Below are 22,644 nucleotides of genomic sequence, written 5' to 3'. Positions count from 1 at the left end.
TGTGCGAGGCCCCTTGGGGAAGAGTGACCATAATATGGTAGAATTCTTTATGAAGATGGAGAGTGACACAGTTAATTCAGAGACTAGGGTCCTGAACTTAAGGAAAAGTAACTTTGATGGTAAAAGACGTGAATTGGCTAGAATAGACTGGCAAATGATACTTAAAAGGTTGACGGTGGATAGGCCATGGCAAATATTTAAAAATTACAAAGATGAACTTCAACAATTGTACATCCCTGTCCAGAGTAAAAATAAAACGGTGAAAGTGGCTCAACCGTGGCTAACAAGGGAAATTAAGGATAGTGTTAAATCCAAGGAAGAGGCAGATAAATTGGCCAGAAAAAACAGCAAACCTGAGGACTGGGAGAAATTTAGAATTCAGCAGAGGAGGTTTAATTAGGAGGGGGGAAATAGAGCATGAGAGGAAGCTTGCTGGGAACATAAAAACTGACTGCAAAAGCTTCTATCGATATGTGAAGAGAAAAAGATTAGTGAAGACAAACATAGGTCCCCTGCAGTCAGATTCAGGTGAATTTATAATGGGGAACAAAGAAATGGCAGACCAGTTGAACAAATACTTTGGTTCTGTCTTCAGGAAGGAAGACACAAATAACCTTGCGGAAATACTAGGGGACCGAGAGTCTAGTGAGAAGGAGGAACTGAAGGAAATCCTTATTAGGCGGGAAATTGTGTTAGGGAAATTGATGGGATTGAAGGCCAATAAATCCCCGGGGCCTGATAGTCTGTATCCCAGAGTACTTAAGGAAGTGACCCTAGAAATAGTGGATGCATTGGTAATCATTTTCCAACAGTCTATCGACTCTGGATCAGTTCTTATGGACTGGAGGGTAGCTAATGTAACACCACTTTTTTAAAAAAGAGAGAGAAAACGGGTAATTATAAACCAGTTAGCCTGACATCAGTAGTGGGGAAAATGTTGGAATCAAGTATTAAAGGTGAAATAGCAGCGCATTTGGAAAGCAGTGTCAGGATCAGTCCAAGTCAGCATGGATTTATGAAAGGGAAATCATGCTTGACAAATCTTCCAGAATTTTTTGAGGATGTAACTAGTAGAGTGGACAAGGGAGAATCAGTGGATGTGATGTATTTGGACTTTCAAAAGGCTTTTGACAAGATCCCACACAAGAGATCAGTGTGAAAAATTAAAGCACATGGTATTGGGGGTAATGTACAGACGTGGATAGAGAGCTGGTTGGCAGACAGTAAGCAGAGAGTCGGGATAAGCGGGTCCTTTTCAGAATGACAGGCAGTGACTAGTGGGGTGTCGCAGGGCTCAGTGCTGGGACCCCAGCTATTTACAATATATATTAATGATTTGGATGAAGGAATTGAGTGTAATATCTCCAAGTTTGCAGATGACACTAAACTGGGTGGTGGTGTGAGCTGTGAGGAGGACGCTAAGAGGCTGCAGGGTGACTTGGACAGGTTAGGTGAGTGGGAAAATGCATGGCAGATGCAGTATAATGTGGATGAATGTGAGGTATCCACTTTGGTAGCAAAAACACGAAGGCAGAATATTATCTGAATGGCGGCAGATTAGGAAAAGGTGAGGTGCAGCGAGACCTGGGTTTCATGGTATATCAGTCATTGAAGTTTGGCATGCAGGTACAGCAGGCGGCGAAGAAGGCAAATGGTATGTTGGCCTTCATAGTTAGGGGATTTGAGTATAGGAGCAGGGAGGTCTTACTGCAGTTGTACACGGCCTTGATGAGGTCTCACCTGGAATATTGTGTTCAGTTTTGGTCTCCTAATCTGAGGAAGGACGTTCTTGCTATTGAGAGAGTGCAGCGAAGGTTCACCAGACTGATTCCCGGGATGGCAGGACTGACATATGAGGAGAGACTGGATCGACAGGGCCTGTATTCACTGGAGTTTAGAAGGATGAGAGGGGATCTCATAGAAACATATAAAATTCTGACGGTACTGGACAGGTTAGATGCAGGAAGAATATTCCCGATGTTGGGGAAGTCCAGAGCCAGGGGACACAGTCTAAGGATAAGGGGTAAGCCAGTTAGGACGGAGATGAGGAGAAATTTCGTCACACAGAGAGTTGTTAACCTGTGCAATTCCCTACCGCAGAGAGTTGTTGATGCCAGTTCATTGGATATATTCAAGATGGAGTTAGATATGGCCCTTACGGCTAAAGGGATCAAGGGGTATGGAGAGAAAGCAGGAAAGGGATACTGAGGTGAATGATCAGCCATGATCTTATTGAATGGTGGTGCAGGCTCGAAGGGCCGAATGGCCTACTCCTGCACCTATTTTCTATGTTTCTATGTTACACTCGCACATGCGAAGTGTTGGAATCCCTGGCAATTGACGTGGAACAGAAAGTTGAATACCAAAATGAAGCTCAATTGATCCTTGACAAACTGGGTGAACTGGATTCAGCGATTCTCATTGTTATTTGGAACACAGTCTTGAAGCGCTTTCACCTGATCAATCTGTCACTTCAAGAGACCGGCTTGAATCTGAATGTCATGGTGTCCTTACTCGAGTCCCTTGTCGATTTTGTTAAGACCCAGCAGACAGAGTTTGAGGACTTCGAAGACCTAGGGATTAAACTGTGTGGCCACAACGAGTACAATTCAGCTCAGAGGCGCTTCTGGGTAGGCAACCGCCGATATGACGAAGGAAATGCTGAAAATACTGTGCTGTCACCCTGGGAGAAATTCAAAACTGAAGTGTTCCTTGCCATAATTGATCAACTAATCAGTACTTTGAAACACCACCTTGAAGCATACAAGGAAATCAACTGTAAGTTTGGATACATGTCCAAGCGAGCCGCTATTTCGACTCATGAGATCAAGCAAGCCGCAGCAAACCTTGCCCGCTCCTATCCCAAAGATCTAAAACCTATGATTGAAAGTGAATTCATCCAGTTTTCTAGCTTGATGGCATCCTCAACAGAGCTTCAAACCACAATTTATGTGAAACAAAGTCAGCAGAGCTGAGAATGTACCAATTCCTCCATACACACGCCCACGCCCAAACCTTTTCTAACATCGAAATAGCTCTCCGGATATATCTGTTGATGATGGTATCAAATTGCAGAGGTGAGCGGTCCTTCTCGAAACGAAAACGCATTAAGGATGAGGTCAGGAACCGAATGGGAGGAGAGGCGGGAGTTCCGGGGTCGAGTCGAGGGGCCTATAAAGGCCCAGAGTCGGCGGAGGAGCGGCAAGGAGAGGCGGGAGTTCCGGGGTCGAGTCGAGGGGCCTATAAAGGCCCAGAATAGGCAGAGGAGCGGCAAGGAGAGGCGGGAGTTCCGGGGTCGAGTCCAGAGGCCTATAAAGGCCCAGCTGGTGCAGCTGCACCAGGGAGAGAAGGCAAAAAAGTAGAAAGAAATCGAAAGGTGACGTCACAGCCAAGAGGGTAAGTGATTGGCTGGTGATTGGTGAGTAGTTTTTTTTTTTTTTTACTACATCATTGAGTAACCCTTAGCATTGCTGTTGCCAAATCAAGTTAATCTAGGGGTTAAGTCATGGCAGGAGAGCTCGGTCACGTGTTATGCTCCTCCTGTGCTATGTGGGAAATCAGGGACGCCTCCGGTGTCCCTGACGACTACGTGTGAGGGAAGTGTATCCACCTCCAGCTCCTGACGGACCGCGTTGCGGAACTGGAGCTGCGGGTGGATTAACTCTGGAGCATGCACGATGCTGAGAATGATGTGAATAGCACATTTAGTGAGTTGGTCTTACCGCAGGTAAAGGGTCCACAGTGAGATAGGGAATGGGAGACCAACAGGAAGAGCAGTGCAAGGAAGGTAGTGCAGGGATCCCCTGCAGTCATCCCCCTGCAAAACAGATACACCGCTTTGGGTACTGTTGAGGGGGATGACTCAACAGGGGAGAAGCAGCAGCCAGGTTCATGGCACCATGGCTGGCACTGCTGCACAGGACGGCAGGAAAAAGAGTGGGAGAGCAATAGTGATAGGGGATTCGATTGTAAGCGGAATAGATAGACGTTTCTGCGGCCGCAACCGAGACTCCAGGATGGTATGTTGCCTCCCTGGTGCAAGGGTCAAGGATGTCTCGGAGCGGGTGCAGGACATTCTGAAAAAGGAGGGTGAACAGCCAGTTGTCGTGATGCATATAGATACTAACGATATGGGTAAAAAAAGGGATGAGGTCCTACGAGACGAATTTAGGGAGCTAGAAGTTAAATTAAAAAGTAGGACCTCAAAAGTAGTAATCTCAGGATTGCTACCAGTGCCACGTGCTAGTCAGAGTAGGAATCGCAGGATAGCTCAGATGAATATGTGGCTTGAGCAGTGGTGCAGAAGAGAGGGATTCAAATTCCTGGGACATTGGAACCGGTTCTGGGGGAGGTGGGACCAGTACAAACCGGACAGCCTGCACCTGGGCAGGACTGGAACCAATGTCCTAGGGGGAGTGTTTGCTAGTGCTGTTTAGGAGGAGTTAAACTAATATGGCAGGGGGATGGGAACCTATGCAGGGAGACACAGGGGAATAAAATGCAGACAAAAGCAAAAGATAGAAAGGAGAATAGTAAAAGTGGAGGGCAGAGAAACCCAAGGCAAAAAACAAAAAGGGCCACTTTACAGCAGAATTCTAAAGAGCCAAAGTGTGTTACAAAGACAAGCCTGAAGGCTCTGTGCCTCAATGCGAGGAGTATTCGGAATAAGGTGGATGAATTAACTGCGCAGATAGCAGTTAACGGAGACATGGCTCCAGGGTGACCAAGGCTGGGAACTCAACATCAAAGGGTATTCAACATTTAGGAAGGATAGACAGAAAGGAAAAGGAGGTGGGGTGGCAATGCTGGTTAAAGAGGAAATTAATGCAATTGTAAGGAAGGACATTAGCTTGGATGTTGTGGAATCGGTATGGGTGGAGCTGCTGAATACCAAAGGGCAGAAAACGCTAGTGGGAGTTGTGTACAGACCACCAAACAGTAGTAGTGAGGTTGGGGACAGCATCAAACAAGAAATAAGGTATGTGTGCAATAAAGGTACAGCAGTTATCATGGGCGACTTTAATCTACATATTGATTGGGCTAACCAAACTGGTAGCAATGCGATGGAGGAGGATTTCCTGGAGTGTATTCAGGATGGTTTTCTCGACCAATATGTCGAGGAACCAACTAGAGAGCTGGCCATCCTAGACTGGGTGATGTGCAATGAGAAGGGACTAATTAGCAATCTTGTTGTGCGAGGCCCCTTGGGGAAGAGTGACCATAATATGGTATAATTCTTTATTAAGATGGAGAGTGACACAGTTAATTCGGAAACTAGGGTCCTGAACTTAAGGAAAGGTAACTTCGACGGTATGAGGCGTGAATTGGCTAGATTAGACTGGCAAATGATACTTAAATGGTTGACGGTGGATAGGCAATGGCAAACCTTTAAAGATCGTATGGATGGACTTCAACAATTGTACATCCCTGTCTGGAGTAAAAAATAAAACGGGGAAGGTGGCTCAACCGTGGCTAACAAGGGAAATTAAGGATAGTGTTAAATCCAAGGAAGAGGCATACAAATTAGCCAGAAAAAGTAGCAAGCCGGAGGACTGGGAGAAATTTAGAATACAGCAGAGGAGGGCAAAGGGTTTATTTAAGAGGGGGAAAATAGAGTACGAGAGGAAGCATGCCGGAAACATAAAAAATTACTGCAACAGCTTCGATAGGTATGTGAAGAGGAAAAGATTAGTGAAGACAAACGTGGGTCCCTTGCAGTCGGATTTGGGTGAATTTATAATGAGGAACAAAGAAATGGTAGACCAATTGAACAAGTACTTTGGTTCTGTCTTCACAAAGGAAGACACAAATAACCTGCCCGATGTACTAGGGGACCGAAGGACTAGTGAGAAGGAGGAACTGAAGGATATCCTTATTAGGCGGGAAAATGTGTTAGGGAAATTGACGGGTTTGAAGTCCGATAAATCCCTAGGGCCCGATAGTCTACATCCCAGAGTACTTAAGGAAGTGGCCCTAGAAATAGTGGATGCATTGGTGATAATTTTCCAACAGTCTATCGACTCTGAATCAGTTCCTATGGACTGGAGGGTTGCTAATGTAACACCACTTTTTAAAAAAGGAGGGAGAGAGAAAACGGATAATTATAGACTGGTTAGCCTGACATCATTAGTGGGGAAAATGTTGGAATCAATCATTAAGGATGAAATAGAAGCACATTTGGAAAGTAGTGATAGGATTGGTCCAAGTCAGCATGGATTTATGAAGGGGAAATCATGCTTGACAAATCTTCTGGAATTTTTTGAGGATGTAACTAGTAGAGTGGACAAGGGAGAACCAGTGGATGTGGTGTATTTGGACTTTCAAAAGGCTGTTGACAAGATCCCACACAAGAGATTGGTGTGCAAAATCAAAGCACATGGTATTGGGGGTGCTGTACTGACGTGGATAGAGAACTGGTTGGCAGACAGGAAGCAGAGAGTCGAGATTAACGGGTCCTTTTCAGAATGGCAGGCAGTGACTACTGGAGTGCAGCAGGGCTCAGTGCTGGGACCCCAGCTCTTCACAATATACATTAATGATTTAGAAGGAATTGAGTGTAATATCTCCAAGTTTGCAGCTGACATTAAACTGGGTGGCAGTGTGAGCTGTGAGGAGGATGCTAAGAGGCTTGGTGATTTGGACAGGTTAGGCGAGTGGGCAAATACATGGCAGATGCAGTATAATGTGGATAAATGTGAGGTTTTCCACTTTGGGGGCAAAAACACAAAGGCAGAATATTATCTGAATGGCGGCAGATTAGAAAAAGGGGAGGTGCAGCGAGACCTGGGTGTCATGGTTCATCAGTCATTGAAGGTTGGCATGCAGGTACAGCAGGCGGTGAAGAAGACAAATGGTATGTTGGCCTTCATAGCAAGGGGATTTGAGTATAGGAGCAGGGAGGTCTTGCTGCAGTTGTACAGGGCCTTGATGAGGTCTCACCTGGAATATTGTGTTCAGTTTTGGTCTGCTAATCTGAGGAAGGACGTTCTTGCTATTGAGGGAGTGCAGCGAAGGTTCACCAGACTGATTCCCGGGATGGCAGTACTGACATATGAGGAGAGACTGGATCGACTGGGCCTGTATTCACTGGAGTTTAGAAGGATGAGAGCAGATCTGATAGAAACATATAAAATTTTGATGGGACTGGACAGGTTAGATGCAGGAAGAATGTTCCCGATTTTGGGGAAGCCCAGAACCAGGGGACACAGTCTAAGGATAAGGGGCAATCCATTTAGGACTGAGATGAGGAGAAACTTCTTCACTCAGAGAATTGTGAACCTGTGGAATTCCCTACCACAGAGAGTTGTTGATGCCAGTTCATTGGATATATTCAAGAGGGAGTGAGATATAGCCCTTGTGGCTAAAGGGATCAAGATGTATGGAGAGAAAGCAGGAACGGGGTACTGAAGGAATGATGAGCCATGATCATATTGAATGGTGGTGCAGGCTTGAAGGGCCAGATGGCCTACTCCTGTACCTATTTTCTATGTTTCTATGTAAGAACGACTTAATCGTGAGCATCGAGAGCGACGTACTGAGAGGACTTGACTTCTTGAAAATTATTGACAAGTTTAGCCAACAAAAATCTCAGAAAAGTCCAATGTAATGTTATACTTGCAATTGCCTCTGTGGAGAAAATGGAATGCAAATGACAAATGATGATCTTCCAAAAAAATTGCGGTCTTGTTCTAAATTGTTGTCATTGTCAATTTAGTTTCAAAATGTAAGGATCTTTTTTTATTCAAATGTTGTTTCCTGTTTATACAGGGTTTCCTGAAGGTATTGGTTTGGATAAATAATAAAATATTAAATGAGTGTTGTCATAGTGTCAATGAGAACATAGGTTGAGATGTAAACCTGACTTGACCGTCACCTGATGCACATTCAGTATAGTGCCCTGTGACTTAGCTCACTAATGTTATTTACTGCAGGATGTGAATGAGAGTAGGGGGCCCATAGATTTTTAACCAAGAAGGGAATTAAGGTTACGGGGAGCAGGCGGGTAACTGGAGCTGAGTCCACGGCCAGATCAGCCATGATCTTGTTGAATGGCGGAGCAGGCTCGAGGGGCTAAGATGGCCTACTCCTGTTTCCTAATTCCTTTGGCCTGGGTACTGCCCGGACGGAGCCCAAGGCATCCTTAATCCGTCCCCGGGATTAGGGAGGGAGTTCCAGAGTTTAGAATGATAATGTACAGCGAATGAGGTTTTGGCTTCAAATGGTGAACTGCTTTTGGAACTAATTAGTGTATTCCGTGCTGCCACTTTCCATATAATCTTGCAAGGGGCCTTCATCCAACCATAGCATCCCAGTGCAGATACGAAGTAAACTTTAACCCTGCTTTATTTAAATGTGGTTTAGTGTGAGTAGTTGCAAACATTCTTTATCAGTGAGCCTCACACATACTCCAAATTGCAAGCTGCAAACCACAGCCAGCAGCAGTAGCAGCGCACAGACAGGTGGCCTCCCGGCACTGTCCGGCACGCATGCGCACATATAGCCAAGTGCCCGGCGCAGCTCAGGAGCATGCGCAGCATAGACGGCAGTTGGATTACGGAGGCCCTCCTTTCTCTCTCTCTCTCTCTCTCTCTCTCGTCATCCCGGTCGGAAAAGAATCGCTCGGTCTCAAAAAAATAAATGGCTCATGCGCTGTGAAGAGTCGGCCGCAGGGGCTTGGTGATCCAAGGTCAGACCCGGGGTCTCTTGGGCCCGGGGCGGTGAGAAAATAATCGCCGTCAACTCAGCGGCTGCGGCCTGTCGTCGAGTTCCGACCCCGGCCTCTCCTTCCCGACTGCAGCCGCCGGCATTCGTAACAAGCCAAAGAGGTAAACATCAAGGGGTGGGGGGGTGTGTGTGTGGGGGTGTGTGTGTGGGGGTGTGTGTGGGGGTGTGTGTGTGTGTGTGGGGGTGGGGGTGTGTGTGTGTGTGTGTGTGTGGGGGTGTGTGGGTGTGGGGGTGGGGGTGTGGGTGGGGGTGTGTGTGGGTGGGTGTGTGTGTGTGGGGGTGGGGGTGTGTGTGTGTGTGTGTGTGGGGGTGTGTGGGGGTGTGGGTGGGTGTGGGGGTGGGGGTGGGTGTGTGTGGGGGGTGGGTGTGTGTGGGTGGGTGTGGGGGTGTGTGTGTGTGTGTGGGTGGGGGTGTGTGTGTGGGGGTGAAAAAAAATACCCGTTTCACAGAGAAAGCGATAAACTAAAGATTCCCCGAGCAATGGAAGGAGAGAGATAACTTTTAACATGAAATCCAAGTGAAGGGCAACCTGCCCCGATCATTTCCCTCGGGCCCTTCCTGCCAGATCTGGCCCTGGCTTTAGCAGCTTCGCCCTCTGGGCTGGTGCAGGACATGGCAGTGTTGGCCCAGTGGGTGCTCTTTAAGGTCAAAGTCTAATGCTGGGACAGATAGATGGAGGTCACAGTCCATTTCTGGCTCTGCACCTTTATCTTCATGCACTGGACACCACTTGCTACAAAAAAATTTAGTCCTTTTTACATGATAGAGCAGCAGCCCATTCATATTTATTATCATGACTCTTTTTTAAAAAAAAATATAAGAACATGTTCCCAAGGCTGTTTGGCAGGAGCGGAAGGGAAATTAGGTGGTCTTAGAGAGGTTTTAAGGAGGCGATTGAAGGAATGTAGCAATGTGGAGGGGTTTAGCCAGAGTGTTCTCCAAGTGTGGTGGGTGGTGGGGGGGACAACAAGATGGCTGAAAGCTCTGCTACCGTCACAACCGAGGGAAAGTGGGCACATCCACATTTTCCCCACTGCTGGGGAGAATGGCACTGATCTCAAAAACTGAAGGAAAATTAGAGTTGGCTAACTCAAGTACTAATATTTCTGGCAGGCAGTTGTGGTGCAGTAATGCCAGAGGCCTTAAAATTGATTTTTGTTTTAAATGGCAACTTGCAGGTGGAAGTATTCTAGTCATCCTGATAAATGGTTTCAGTTTATCATTTCAACGCCAAAGATTTGCAGACACCTAACTCTGTAATAACTTTATTACTTAAGGAATGTTATTTCTTGTCAGGACTGAATATGTCAGGGTTTTAATATTTGGTACATCGTTTTGGTTTTGTTTTCATTTCTGCTTTCTCCTGAGCTATTTTTCCTCTTGCAAATGGTTTTGTTATGAAGGCACTCACTTAAATGATGGCCTCAGGTGGTGTCAACACGGGAATACACTGGGCTGGGGGAGAATAGGCCCAAACAAAATACACCACTCCAAAGTGGAAGACTTGGACAGGGGTTCAGTGACCTCTGGGCTGCTGTGTTCTGCTTGAATTCCTCAACAAGTGATCATATTCCTTCAGCTTATAAACCTCTCCAATACTTGTGATACCAATTTGTAACCCAGTAGTTTTCTTTAAGAGAATTAATTTGCTTGTGCTGCTTCAGTGAATATTTAGAAATTAAGGATTGAGTCTGCGGCATGTATTTTATCCTCTGATAGACACTAATTTAACATTAATTTTTGTTGTCTGTGGTAGCTGTCTCGCTAAGAAGATCGCATCATTTAGGCATCTAGGCTGACACTTTAGTGCAGTAAGATGGGGCACACGCACAGAAGTAATGAATTTTCTACTGTATATATTTTTTCAAATTGTGTTAATTTACCTCTGCCTTACAAGTCTCGAGTTAAAACTTGTTCCTAGAATTTCTCAGCTGAGATCAGGAATCGCGTGAGGATTTTGCAGGGGAGGAGGGAGCAAAAACAGATGGATTTTCTTTTGAAAAGCAGAAATATTATATTTTGGAGATCTGATTTGGGTATAATTGATAGAACAAGGATATAATAAATTATAAGAATGCTACTCTTAAAATATACTCTTAAAATACTCTTTAAAAGGGAGAGGAATAGAATCATATAATTTTATAGCACAGAAGGGAACCGTCATACCTATGGCAACTATCTTTTTATTCGTTCCTGGGATGTGGGCATCGCTGGCAAGGCTGGCATTTATTGCCCTTAAGAAGGTGGTGGTGAGGCATCTTCTTGAAAGAGCTAATCATTTAGTCACATTGCCACATCCTTTTTACCCATACCTTTTTAAAAAAAAATATATATTTTTTTAACTTTCCTTTTCAATGCTGTATGGATTTTGCTTCCACCAGTGTTTCTGGCAGGGGTTTCCATGTTCCAGCAACCCTCTGCATAAACAAACTCCTAACACCTCCTTTTTGGTTATGATCTTAAATGTATGCCTTCGAGTCACTGACTCACTGACTAATGAGTATTTATAGTATAAATCCGAAATGTATGACTAATGGTCGGTGACTGGAAGGCTGTTCCCATTGGGGTTCCACAGGGCTCAGCTCTAGGTCCCTTGCTTTGTGGTATATAGCAATGATTTAGAGTTGAATGTAGGGAGTATGATTAAGAAGTTTGCAGATGATACAAAAATTGGCCATGTGTTTGATAATGAAGAAAGCTGTAGACTGTAGGAAGGTATCAATGGACTGGTCAGGTGGCCAGAACAGTGGCAAATGGAATTCAATCCGGAGAAGTGTGAGGTAATGCATTTGGAGAAGGCTAATAGGGAAGGGAATATGCAATAAATGGTAGGACACTGAGAAGTGTAGAGGAACAGAAGGACCTTGGAGTGCATGTCCACAGATCCCTGAAGGTAGCAGGACAGGTAGATAAGATGTTTAAGAAGGCATTTGGGATAATTAGCTGAGGCATAGAATACAAGAGCAGGGGGGTTATGCTTGAACTGTATAAAACACTACTTAGGCCACAGCTAGAGTACTGCGTGCAGTTCTGGTCACCACATTACAGGAAAGATGTGATTGCACTAAAAGAATAGCGCCTTTCATGACCAACGGACGTGTTAAAGCAAACTAGCACGAAATATAAAAACAGATAGCAAAAGTTTCTATAGGTATATAAAAATCAAGTGAATGGCTAAAGTAAATGTTGGTCCCTTAGAGGATGAGACCGGGGAATTAGTAATGGGGAATATGGAGATGGCAGAAAATCTGAACAAATATTTTGTATCAGTCTTTATGATAGAGCACACAAACAATATCCCAACAGTGGATAATCAAGGTGCAATAGGGGGGAGGAACTTAACACAATCACTAAGGAGGTGGTACTCAGTAAGATAATGGGACTAAAGGCAGATAAATCCCCTGGACCTGATGGCTTGCATCCTAGGGTTTTAAGAGAAATAGCGTCAGGGATTGTGGATGCATTGGTTGTAATTTACCAAAATTCCCTGGATTCTGAGGAGGTCCCAGCAGATTGGAAAACTGCAAATGTAACGCTCCTATTTAAAAAAAAAGACAGACAAAAAGCAGGAAACTGTAGACCAGTTAGCCTAACATCTGTGGTTGGGAAAATGTTGGAGTCCATTATTAAAGAAGCAGTAGCAGGACATTTGGAAAAGCAAAATTTGGTCAGGGAGAGTCAGCATGGATTTATGAAGGGGAAGTCATGTTTGACAAATTTGCTGGAATTCTTTGATAATGTAATGAACAGGGTGGATAAAGGGGAACCTGTGGTTGTGGTGTATTTGGACTTCCAGAGGGCATTTGACAAGGTGCCACATAAAAGGTTACTGCATAAGATGGGGTTGGGGGTATATATTAGCATTGATAGAGGATTGGCTAACTAACAGAAAACAGAGAGTCAGGATCAGTGGTTCATTCTCGGGCTGGCAATCAGTAACCAGTGGGGTCCCGCAGGGATCAGTGCTGGGACCCCAACTATTTACAATCTATATTAACGACTTGGAGGAAGGGACTGAGTGTAACGTAGCCAAGTTTGTTGACGATACAAAGATTGGAGGAAAAGCAATGTGTGAGGAGCACACAAAAAAATCTGCAAAAGGACATAGACAGGCTAAGTGAGTGGGCAAAAAATTTGGCAGATGGAGTATAATGTTGGAAAGTGTGAGGTCATGCATTTTGGCAGAAAAAAAATCAATGAGCAAGTTATTATTTAAATGGAGAAAAATTGCAACGTGCTGCAGTACAGCGGGACCTGGGGGCACTTGTGCATGAAATACAAAATGTTAATATGCAGGTATAGCAAGTGATCAGGAAGACCAATGGAATCTTGGCCTTTATTGCAAAGGGGATGGAGTATGAAAGCAGGGAAATCTTGCTACAGTTATACAAGGTATTGGTGAGGCCACACCTGGAATACTGCGTAAAGTTTTGATTTCCATATTTACGAAAGGATATACTTGCTTTGGAGGCAGTTCAACAAAGGTTCACTAGGTTGATTCCTGAGATGAGGAGGTTGACTTATCTTAGCCTTGAATATATTCAATGACTCAGCCTCTACAGGGTAGAGAATTCCAAAGATTCACAACCACATCTGAGAGAAGAAATTCCTCCTCAGCTCCGTTTTAAATGGGCAACCCCTTATTCTGAAAATATGCCCCCTAGTTCTAGATCCCCCATGAAGGGAAACATTCTCTCTGCATCTACCTTGTCGAGCCCCCCCCCCCCCCCTCAATTTTATGTTTCAATAAGATCACACCTCATTCTTCTGAACTAATGAGTAGGCCCAACCTGCTCAACCTTTCCTCGTAAGACAACCCCTTCATCCCAGGAACTACCTCAAATGCAAGTATAATCCCTCCTTAGGGGCTCAATTTTCCCCAATGCCATTTTGTGGCATTTTTCAAGAGTTACGCCCGTTTATTTTGGCCCCGACTACTCCAAGAATATAATTTGCAAGTTTCCCCATTCTAATTTCTGAAATTGGCGCCGTGCAGCCTGTCTTTTAGCTTTTGGGGGGGGGGCGGGGGGGGTGGAGCCTAATGTCTGCGTCGAAAAAATGATACCCCCTCCCCCTTCTGCGCATGCGCGAGAAAAAAAAAAGACATTTTTTACATGTCTGCTGTAGGCGCGCATGCCCAGCACACCACCTGGTCTGCATTTGGCCATTTTTAAAGAGCCAGTTGTGTGTGAGAACTAAAGTGAGAACTTTTAATTCTCAGTGGAAAAATCAGAGCTGCAACATGCAACACGGCTTAAGGACGAAGAATTTCTCACGAATGAGTGGAGGCAGTAGTTGGCTGATCGTGCACTTCAGTACCCCATTCCTGCTTTCTCTCCATACCCCTTGATCCCATTAGCCGTAAGGGCTACATCTAGCTCCCTTTTGAATATATCTAACGAACTAGTCTCAACAACTTTCTGTGGTAGAGAATTCCACATGCTCACAACTCTGAGTGAAGAAGTTTCTCCTCATCTCGGTCCTAAATGGCTTACCCCTCAACCCCGGAATCAACCGAGTGAACCTTCTCTGAACTGCCTCCAAAGCAAGTATATCCTTTCGTAAATATGGAAACCAAAACTGCACGCAGTATTCCAGGTGTCGCCTCACCAATACCTTATATAGCTGTAGCAAGATTTCCTTTGTTTTATACGCTATCCCCTTTGCAATAAAGGCCAAGATACCTTTGGCCTTCCTGATCACTTGCTGTACCTGCATACTATCCTTTTGTGATTCATGCACAAGTACCCCCAGGTCCCGCTGTACTGCGACACTTTGCAATCTTTCTCCATTTAAATAATAACTTGCTCTTTGATTTTTTTCTGCCAAAGTGCATAACCTCACACTTTCCAACATTGTACTCCATCTGCCAAATTTCTGCCCACTCAGGTAGCCTGTCTATGTCCTTTTGCAGATTTTTTGTGTCCTCCTCACACATTGTTTTTCCTCCCATCTTTGTATCATCAGCAAACTTGGCTACGTTACACTCAGTCCCTTCCTCCAAGTCGTTAATGTAGATTGTAAATAATATTGTAAAAACATTGGCTCAAGTGCTATTTTCCCTAAAGATTAGTCCAATCTATGCAATAACCCTAGTGATTACACTGGGGAGTATAACACTTGTATTTACAACCTACACGGTATTGTAGTCATCATAGAAATTTACAGCACAAAAGGAGGCCATTCGGCCCATCGTGTCCATGCCGGCCGACAAAGAACTATCCAGCTTAATCCAACTATCCAGCTTAATCCTACTTTCCAGCTCTTGGTCCGTGCCTTATAGGTTACGGCAATTCAAATGCGCATTCAAGTACTTTTTAAACGCTATGAGGGTTTCGGCCTCTACCACCCTTTCAGGCAGTGAGTTCCATACCCCCAGCACCCTCGGGGTGAAAAATATTCTCCTCAAATCCCCTTTTAAGCCTTTTACCAATTACTTTAAATCTATGCCGCCTGGTTAATGATCCCTCTGTTAAGTGAAATGGTCCTTTCCACCCACTCTGTCTTGGTCCCTCATAATTTTATATACCTCAATTAGGTCTCCATCATAATACATAAGAACTAGGAGCAGGAGTAGACCATTTGGCTCTCGAGCCTGCTCCGCCATGAAATAAGATCATGGCTGATCTGATCACTAACTCGGCTCCACTTCCCTGCCTGCTCCGCTTAACCCTTTATTCCCTTATCACTCAAAAATCTGTCTGTCTCCGCCTTAAATATATTCAATGACTCAACCTCCACAGCTCTCTGGGGCATAGAATTCCATAGATTTACAACCCCCCCCCCCCCCCCCTGAGAGAAGAAATTTCTCCTCATCTCAGTTTTAAATGGGCAGCCCCTTGTTCTGAGACTATGTCCCCTAGTTTTAGTTTCCCCTATGAGTGGAAATATCCTCTCTGCATCCACCTTGTCAAGCCCCCTCATTATTTTATATGTTTCAATAAGATCACGTCTCATTCTTCTGAACTCCAATGTGTATAGGCCCAACCTACTCGACCTATCTTCATAAGTCAACCCCCTCATCTCCGGAATCAACCCAGTGAACCTTCTCTGAACGGCTTCCATTGCAAGTATATCCTTCCTTAAATAAGGAGACCAAAACTGTATGCGGTACTCCAGATGTGGCCTCACCAATACCCTGTACAGTTGTGGCAGGACTTCTCTGCTTTTATACTCTCTATCCCCCTTGCAATAAAGGCCAACATTCCATTTGCCTCCCTGATTACTTGCTGTACCTGCATACTAACTTTTTGTGTTTCATGCACAAGGACTCCCAGGTCTCTCTCTACTGCAGCACTTTGTAATTTTTCTCCATTTAAATTATAATTTGCTTTTCTATTATTTCACTTACACGAGCTACTTGACCAAGGTCCTGCCACTTCTTTTTGCACTGACCTCCAGATCTCAGGGTGGTCACCATTGCACAGTAATCTTCTGCAAGTTGGTTCCAGCGTTTCTTCTTTTCTTTTGCTGAAACTTTTATGTGACCTCTGCTGCTGTCCAGCTCATGCCATCTGGCCTCAATATCTGCGCCAGCGCACAAGAGGTTATCCAGCCTAATCCCACTTTCCAGCTCTTGGTCCGTATCCCTACAGGTTATGACTCTTCAAGTGCCCATCCAAGCACCTTTTAAATGTGCTGAGGGTTTCTGCATCCACCACCTTTCCAGGCAATGAGTTCCAGACTCCTACAACCCTCTGTGTGAAGAAATTTCCCCTCAAATCCCCTCTAAACCTTCCATCAACTACCTTAAACCTATGCCCCCTCATAATGGACCCTTCCACCAAGGAAGGCAAGTAGTCCATTATCTGAATGGCAGCAGATTAGGAAAGGGGGAGGTGCAACGAGATCTGGGTGTCATGGTTCATCAGTCATTGAAAGTTGGCATGCAGGTACAGCAGGCAGTGAAGAAGGCAAATGGTATGTTGGGCTTCATAGCTAGGGGATTTGAGTATAGGAGCAGGGAGGTCTTACTGCAGTTGTACAGGGCCTTGGTGAGGCCTCACCTGGGATATTGTGTTCCGTTTTGGTCTTCTAATCTGAGGAAGGACCTTCTTGCTATTGAGGGAGTGCAGCGAAGGTTTACCAGACTGATTCTCGGGATGGCAGGACAGACATATGAAGAGAGACTGGATCGACTGGGCCTGTATTCACTGGAGTTTAGAAGGATGAGAGGGGATCTCATAGAAACTTAAAAGATTCTGACGGGACTGAACAGGTTAGATGTGGGAAGAATGTTCCCGATGTTGGGGAAGTCCAGAACCAGGGGATACAGTGTTAGGATAAGGGGTAGGCCATTTAGGACTGAGATGAGGAGAAACTTCTTCACTCAGAGAGTTCTTAACCTGTGGAATTCCCTGCCGCAGAGAGTTGATGCCAGTTCATTGGATATATTCAAGAGGGAGTTAGATATGGCCCTTACAGCTAAAGGAATCAAGGGGTATGGAGAGAAAGCAGGAAAGGGGTACTGAGGGAATGATCAGCCATGATCTTATTGAATGGTGGTGCAGGCTCGAAGGGCCGAATGACCTACTCCTGCATCTATTTTCTATGTTTCTATGTTTCAAACTAACTTGGTGCCTTATCCTCGCATCCATTTCCCTCTGGTGATGCATGCTCCAGTGATCGCGGCTGAGAAAGCTTACCACGAGCAACTGTCTGTGGCCGACATCACCAGCTCTTGCTTTGTACCGGGCAACCAGATGGTCAAGTGCAACCTTCGCTGTGGCAAGTACATGGCTTGTTGCTTACTGTATCAGGGTGACGTTTAGCAGTCGGGATTGTTCTGAATCCTAATTTCCAACATGGGTGCCAGTAGTACAGGACTATAAATCTGTAATAAAAACAGAATATGCTGGAAATGCTCAGCAGGTCAGGCAACATTTGTGGAGAGAGAGAGAGAGAGAGAGAGAGAGTTAACGTTTCAGGTTAACCTTTCGTCAGAACTTGAAAAAGTTAGAGAGGTAACAGATTTTAGACAAGAAAGAAATCCATCTGAGAGGGCAGACGGGGCCACGGTTTGGTGTCTCATTCGAAAGACAGTGCGGCATCAGTCTAGATATTTGTGCTCAAGTTCCTGGAGTGGGATTTGAACCCACAACCTTCTGACTCAGAGGCGAGTGTGCTACCCACTGAGCCATAACGGCAGGGACTGTGATTTATATAGCATCTTTCATGACTACCAGACATCTCGAAGCGCTTTACAGCCAATGAAGTACTTTTGTAGTGTTGGAAACACAGTAGCCAATTTGCACACAGCAAGCCCCACGAACAGCAACATGATAATGACCAGATAATCTGTTTTTTTTTGTTATGTTGATTGAGGAAATAATATTGGCCAGAACACTGGGGATAACTCCACTGTTCTTTTTCGAAATAGTGCCATGGGATCTTTTACATTCATTTGAAAGAGTAGACAGGACCTCGGTTTAGCGTCTCATCTGAAAGACAGCAGCTCCGCCAGTGCAGCTCTCCCTCAGCACTGCACTGGAGCGTCAGCCTAGATTTTATCGTGCTTAGGTCCCTGACTCCGAGGCAAGAGTGCTGCCCACTAAGCCACAGCTGACACCACAGGAACAGTTTCTATCTACTCTGTCCAGACCCCTCATGATTTTGAGCATCTCTATCAAATCTCCTTTTCTCCAAGGAGAACAACCCCAGATTCACCAGTCTATCAGTATAACTGAAGTCCTTCATTCCTGGAATCATTCTCTTAAATCTTCTCTAAGGCCTTCAAACATCCTTCTGCACTGCACTGGGAGCGTCAGCCTAGATTTGTTGTGCTCAAGCCCCTGGAGTGGGACTTGAACCCATGGCTTTCTGACTCAGAGGCAAGTGTGCTACCCACCGAGCCACAGCTGATACTCAGGCTTTTAGCCGAGTAAATAAGGATGAACTGTTTCCAGTGGCAGGAGAATGGATAACCAGAGGACAAGATTTAAGATAATTGACAAAAGAACCAGAGGTCAATGTTCACGTTGACCAGCGCAGTTGTCATGGAGATCCCACGCAGGCCGATCACTGGTTTTTCAATGTGACATTTCAGGCATGTGCAGAGTTTTGAATAGGCCGCTTAGTCCCTTAAACGGACTGCTCACCAAAAAAATATTAGGGGGATTATTGGGGAGGAGGGGGATTTTTTTTATGCAGGGAGTTGTTATGATCTGGAACGCGCTGCCTGAAAGGGCGGTGGAAGCAGATTCAATAGTAACTTTCAAAAGGGAATTGGATAAATACTTGAAGGGGAAAAAATTACAGGGCTATGGGAGATGGGCAAAAGGGATGGAGTATAAAAGCAGGGAAGTCTTGCTACAGCTATATAGGGTATTGGTGAGGCCACACCTGGAATACTGCATGCAGTTTTGGTTTCCATATTTACGAAAGGATATACTTTGGAGGCAGTTCAGAGAAGGTTCACTCGGTTGATTCCAGGGATGAGGGGATTGACTTATGAGGAAACGTTGAGGAGGTTGGGCCTCTACTCATTGGAGTTCAGAAGAATGGGAGGTGATCTTATCGAAACATATAAGATTATGAGGGGGCTTGACAAGGTGGATGCAGAGAGGATGTTTCCACTGATAGGGGAGACTAGAATTAGGGGGCATAATCTTAGAATAAGGGGCTGCCCATTTAAAACTGAGATGAGGAGGAATTTCTTCTGAGGGTTGTAAATCTGTGGGATTCGCTGTCTCAGAGCTGTGGAAGCTGGGTCATTGAATACATTTAAGACAGACAGTTTCTTAACCGATAAGGGAATAAGGGGTTACGAGGAGCGGGCAGAGAAGTGGACCCGAGTCCATTATCGGATCAGCCATGGTCGTATTAAATGGCGAAGTAGGCGCGAGGGGCCATATGGCCTACTCCTGCTCCTATTTTTTATGTTCTTGTATAAGGGCAAGGGAATGGGACTAACCGGACAGCTCTTTCAAAGAGCCGGCACAGGCATAATGGGCCGAGTGGCCTCCTTCTGTGCTGTATCATTTTATGCTATACAATTTGCGGCTTTTCATTTCAAGACTTGCCTGAAAGTAATTGTAGCTACGCGATGGGATAATTTACAGTTTCAGCCAACGAGTTTCAACATTTGTTCTTTAATCTCAGGGCGGGGGGAACATATGGTATGTATCGTGGCAAGCCTTGTCTTATGAAGAAAGGTCGAGCAGGTTGGGCCTCTACTCACTGGAGTTCAGAAGAATGAGAAGTGATCTTATTGAAACATATAAGATTCTGAGGGGGCTTGCTAGGGTGTTTCCACTCATGGGGGAATCTAGAACTAGGGGACATAGATTCAGAATAAGGGGTCGCCCATTTAAAACGGAAATGAGGAGGAATTTCGTCTTTGAGGGTCGTGAATCTTTGGAATTGTCTTCCCCCGAGAGATGTGGAGGCTGGGTCATTGAATATATTTAAGATGGAGATAGACATGTTTTTTGAATGACAAGAGAGTCGAGGGTTATGGGGAACAGGCAGAGAAGTGGAGTTGAGGACAAGATCAGTTCAGCCATGATCTTATTGAATGGCGGAGCAGGTTCGAGGGACCGATGGCCTACTTCTGCTCCTATTTCTTATGTTCTTATGTTTGACAGTAATCTTGTACAGAGAGAAAGATGAGCAATCCTATCAGCATTTTCTACTCTCGGACTGCTCTTCCACCACCCGGTGATTCAACCACAACCAGGGAAGCTCCGAGTCTAAACTCAAGGGTATCTTGAACCAAGAGTTAGAATCATAGAATGATACATCAAAGAAGGAGGCCAGTCGGCCCTTCATGCCTCTTTGAAAGAGTTATCCAGTTAGTCCCACTCCCCGCTTTGCTCTTTCCCCATAACCCTGCCAATCTTTCATTATCAAGTATATATCCAATTCTCTTTTGGGAGTTATTATTGAATCTGTTACCACCACCCTTTCAGGCAGCGCAGTCCACATCGTAACAACTCGCTGCGTAAAACATTCAGTAGCATGTTTTATACAACAACAACTCGTATTTATATAGCGCCTTTAACGTCGTGAAACTTCGCAAGACGCTTCACAGCAGCATTATGCGATAAAAATTTGACACCGAGCCGCATAAATAGAAATTAGCGCAGGTGACCAAAAGCTTGGTCAAAGAGGTAGGTTTTAAGGAGCATCTTGAAGGAGAAAAGAGAGGTGGAGAAGTTTCGGCAGGAAATTCCAGAGCTTGGGGCCTAGGCAACAGAAGGCATAGCCACCAATGGTTGAGCGATTACAATCGGGGATGCTCAGGAGGGCAGAATTAGAGGAGCGCAGGCATCTGTGGGGCTGGAGGAGATTACACAGATTGGGAGGGGTGAGGCCATGGAGAGATTTGAAAACAAGGATGAGAATTTTGAAATCGAGGCGTCGTTTAACTGGAAGCCAATGTAGGTCAGCGAGCACAGGGGTGATGGGTGAGCGGGACTTGGTGCGAGTTAGGTCACAGGGCAGCCGAGTTATGGTTCACCTCTAGTTTACGTAGGGTAGAATGTGGGAGGCCAGCCAGGAGTGCGTTGGAATGGTCAAGTCTGGAGGTAACAAAGGAAAGGATGGTGGCTTCAGCAGCAGATGAGCTGAGGCAAGGGGGCGGAGACAGGCGATGTTACAGAGGTGGAAATAAGCGATCCTAGTTATGCTGCAGATATGTGGTCGAGAGCTCAGAGATGAGTATTTTCCATTACCGATCACAGACAGTTCTTAATCCAGAAAGATTGCCCTGGGCACGTGTTTCCCAGTTCCCATGTCGCAGAAGAAGGTGTCAAAGGAGTCGTCTGCCCTTCCAGTGCCTCTATTGTCAAGTCTACGGCCGTCGGGCTGGATGTTGTGTTCCAAACAGTACAGCTCCCAGCAGGCATTGCCCATCTGGACACTGGCCTGGCCCACATGGACGGAGATGCATTCACGTTGCGGGAGAAGTGATGAACAATCAGTGCGATGTCCGAGAGGGATAGACGCTGAATGGTTACAGCAAAGTCCCTGGGGGCTGGGTATTCGGCTTTTAGAATTTCGGGGCGGTCCCGATACCGTCCGGGAACAGTTTGCGCCTCAGTCAGCAAAATTGGGCAGCTGGGCCCCGAGTGTGGGGCGGAGCGCTAAGGGAGGCGCTAGGCCGGCTGAGCATGCGGAAAAATCCGAGTTAAACAGCCAGCCTCGGAGCGCTCTGAGAGGCCTGGGGAGAAAAAAAATAAACCCGATAAAACCCATCAAAAACATTCCCAATACATAGCGCACGCCACCACAACATAAATTGCCAAAAAAAAAAGAGAAAACAATCACACTTGCCTGAGGTCGACATTACTTACCTCACTGCTGTCGCTACAGCTTGGACCGCCCGCCTTCACACGCGTTCTCACTAGAGGGCGTTCTACCCTGTGCTACGGGTTGGGCGGGACTCAAAAATCGAGCCGGTGTCACAACCAGGGGTGTTGCACACCGGCTCGCCTCTTCCAGGCGGTAAAGCTCTGCGCCCCGCCGAAACCGGCCCCGAAAACCCCGGCGGGGTGCTGGAAGCTGTCCGCCTGCCCAGAAGAGCTCACCCACCGCCATTGCCGACCCTCTGGGGGCGAAAACAGGTGGATCGGAGCGGAAAACCCAGCTTCGGTATATTGGAATACGCCAGGTGCGTGCAACCTAGGTTTTGTACATCAAGCACTTGGAATCGGACAGCTGAAATAGGTGAAGCCTTAAATCAAAGTAAATCATAGTTTCGAGGAGTTAGTGCTCACATGAACTTTGTAATGTGACATCCAGTCACCAAAGAGATTTAATTCAAGATAACAGATATTCAAGAGTCTGAAAGGGTACAAAAGACAAGTGGTATTAACGGGAATATGGACATGGAATGAGAAACCATCGTAGAATATTATGTAGAATTGCAATAGAATGTTACAGCACAGAAACAGGCCATTCGGCCCAACAGCTCCATGC

General features: G+C 45.6%; 1 protein-coding gene and 1 long non-coding RNA gene across 5 annotated transcripts in view; one reads left to right on the top strand and one right to left on the bottom strand.

The window, feature by feature from the left end:
* Positions 1-22,644, bottom strand: part of LOC139266055 (uncharacterized) — a 115,432-nt gene that overhangs the window by 52,028 nt on the left and 40,760 nt on the right. The gene's annotated exons all lie outside the window — the stretch shown is intronic.
* The window catches only part of mffa (mitochondrial fission factor a), a 38,213-nt gene continuing 24,114 nt past the window's right edge, over positions 8,546-22,644 (top strand). For all 4 annotated transcript variants that reach the window (XM_070883886.1, XM_070883885.1, XM_070883884.1 and 1 more), the window contains exon 1: positions 8,546-8,825. The gene's annotated coding sequence lies outside the window, so the exon portion shown is untranslated. The remainder of the gene's footprint in view (positions 8,826-22,644) is intronic.

This window comes from Pristiophorus japonicus, chromosome 6, assembly GCF_044704955.1.
Source record: "Pristiophorus japonicus isolate sPriJap1 chromosome 6, sPriJap1.hap1, whole genome shotgun sequence".
NCBI classification, from domain to species: domain Eukaryota; kingdom Metazoa; phylum Chordata; class Chondrichthyes; family Pristiophoridae; genus Pristiophorus; species Pristiophorus japonicus.
The sequence above is the reverse complement of the archived record's forward strand: the minus strand, read 5'-3'. Positions and strand labels throughout refer to the sequence as shown.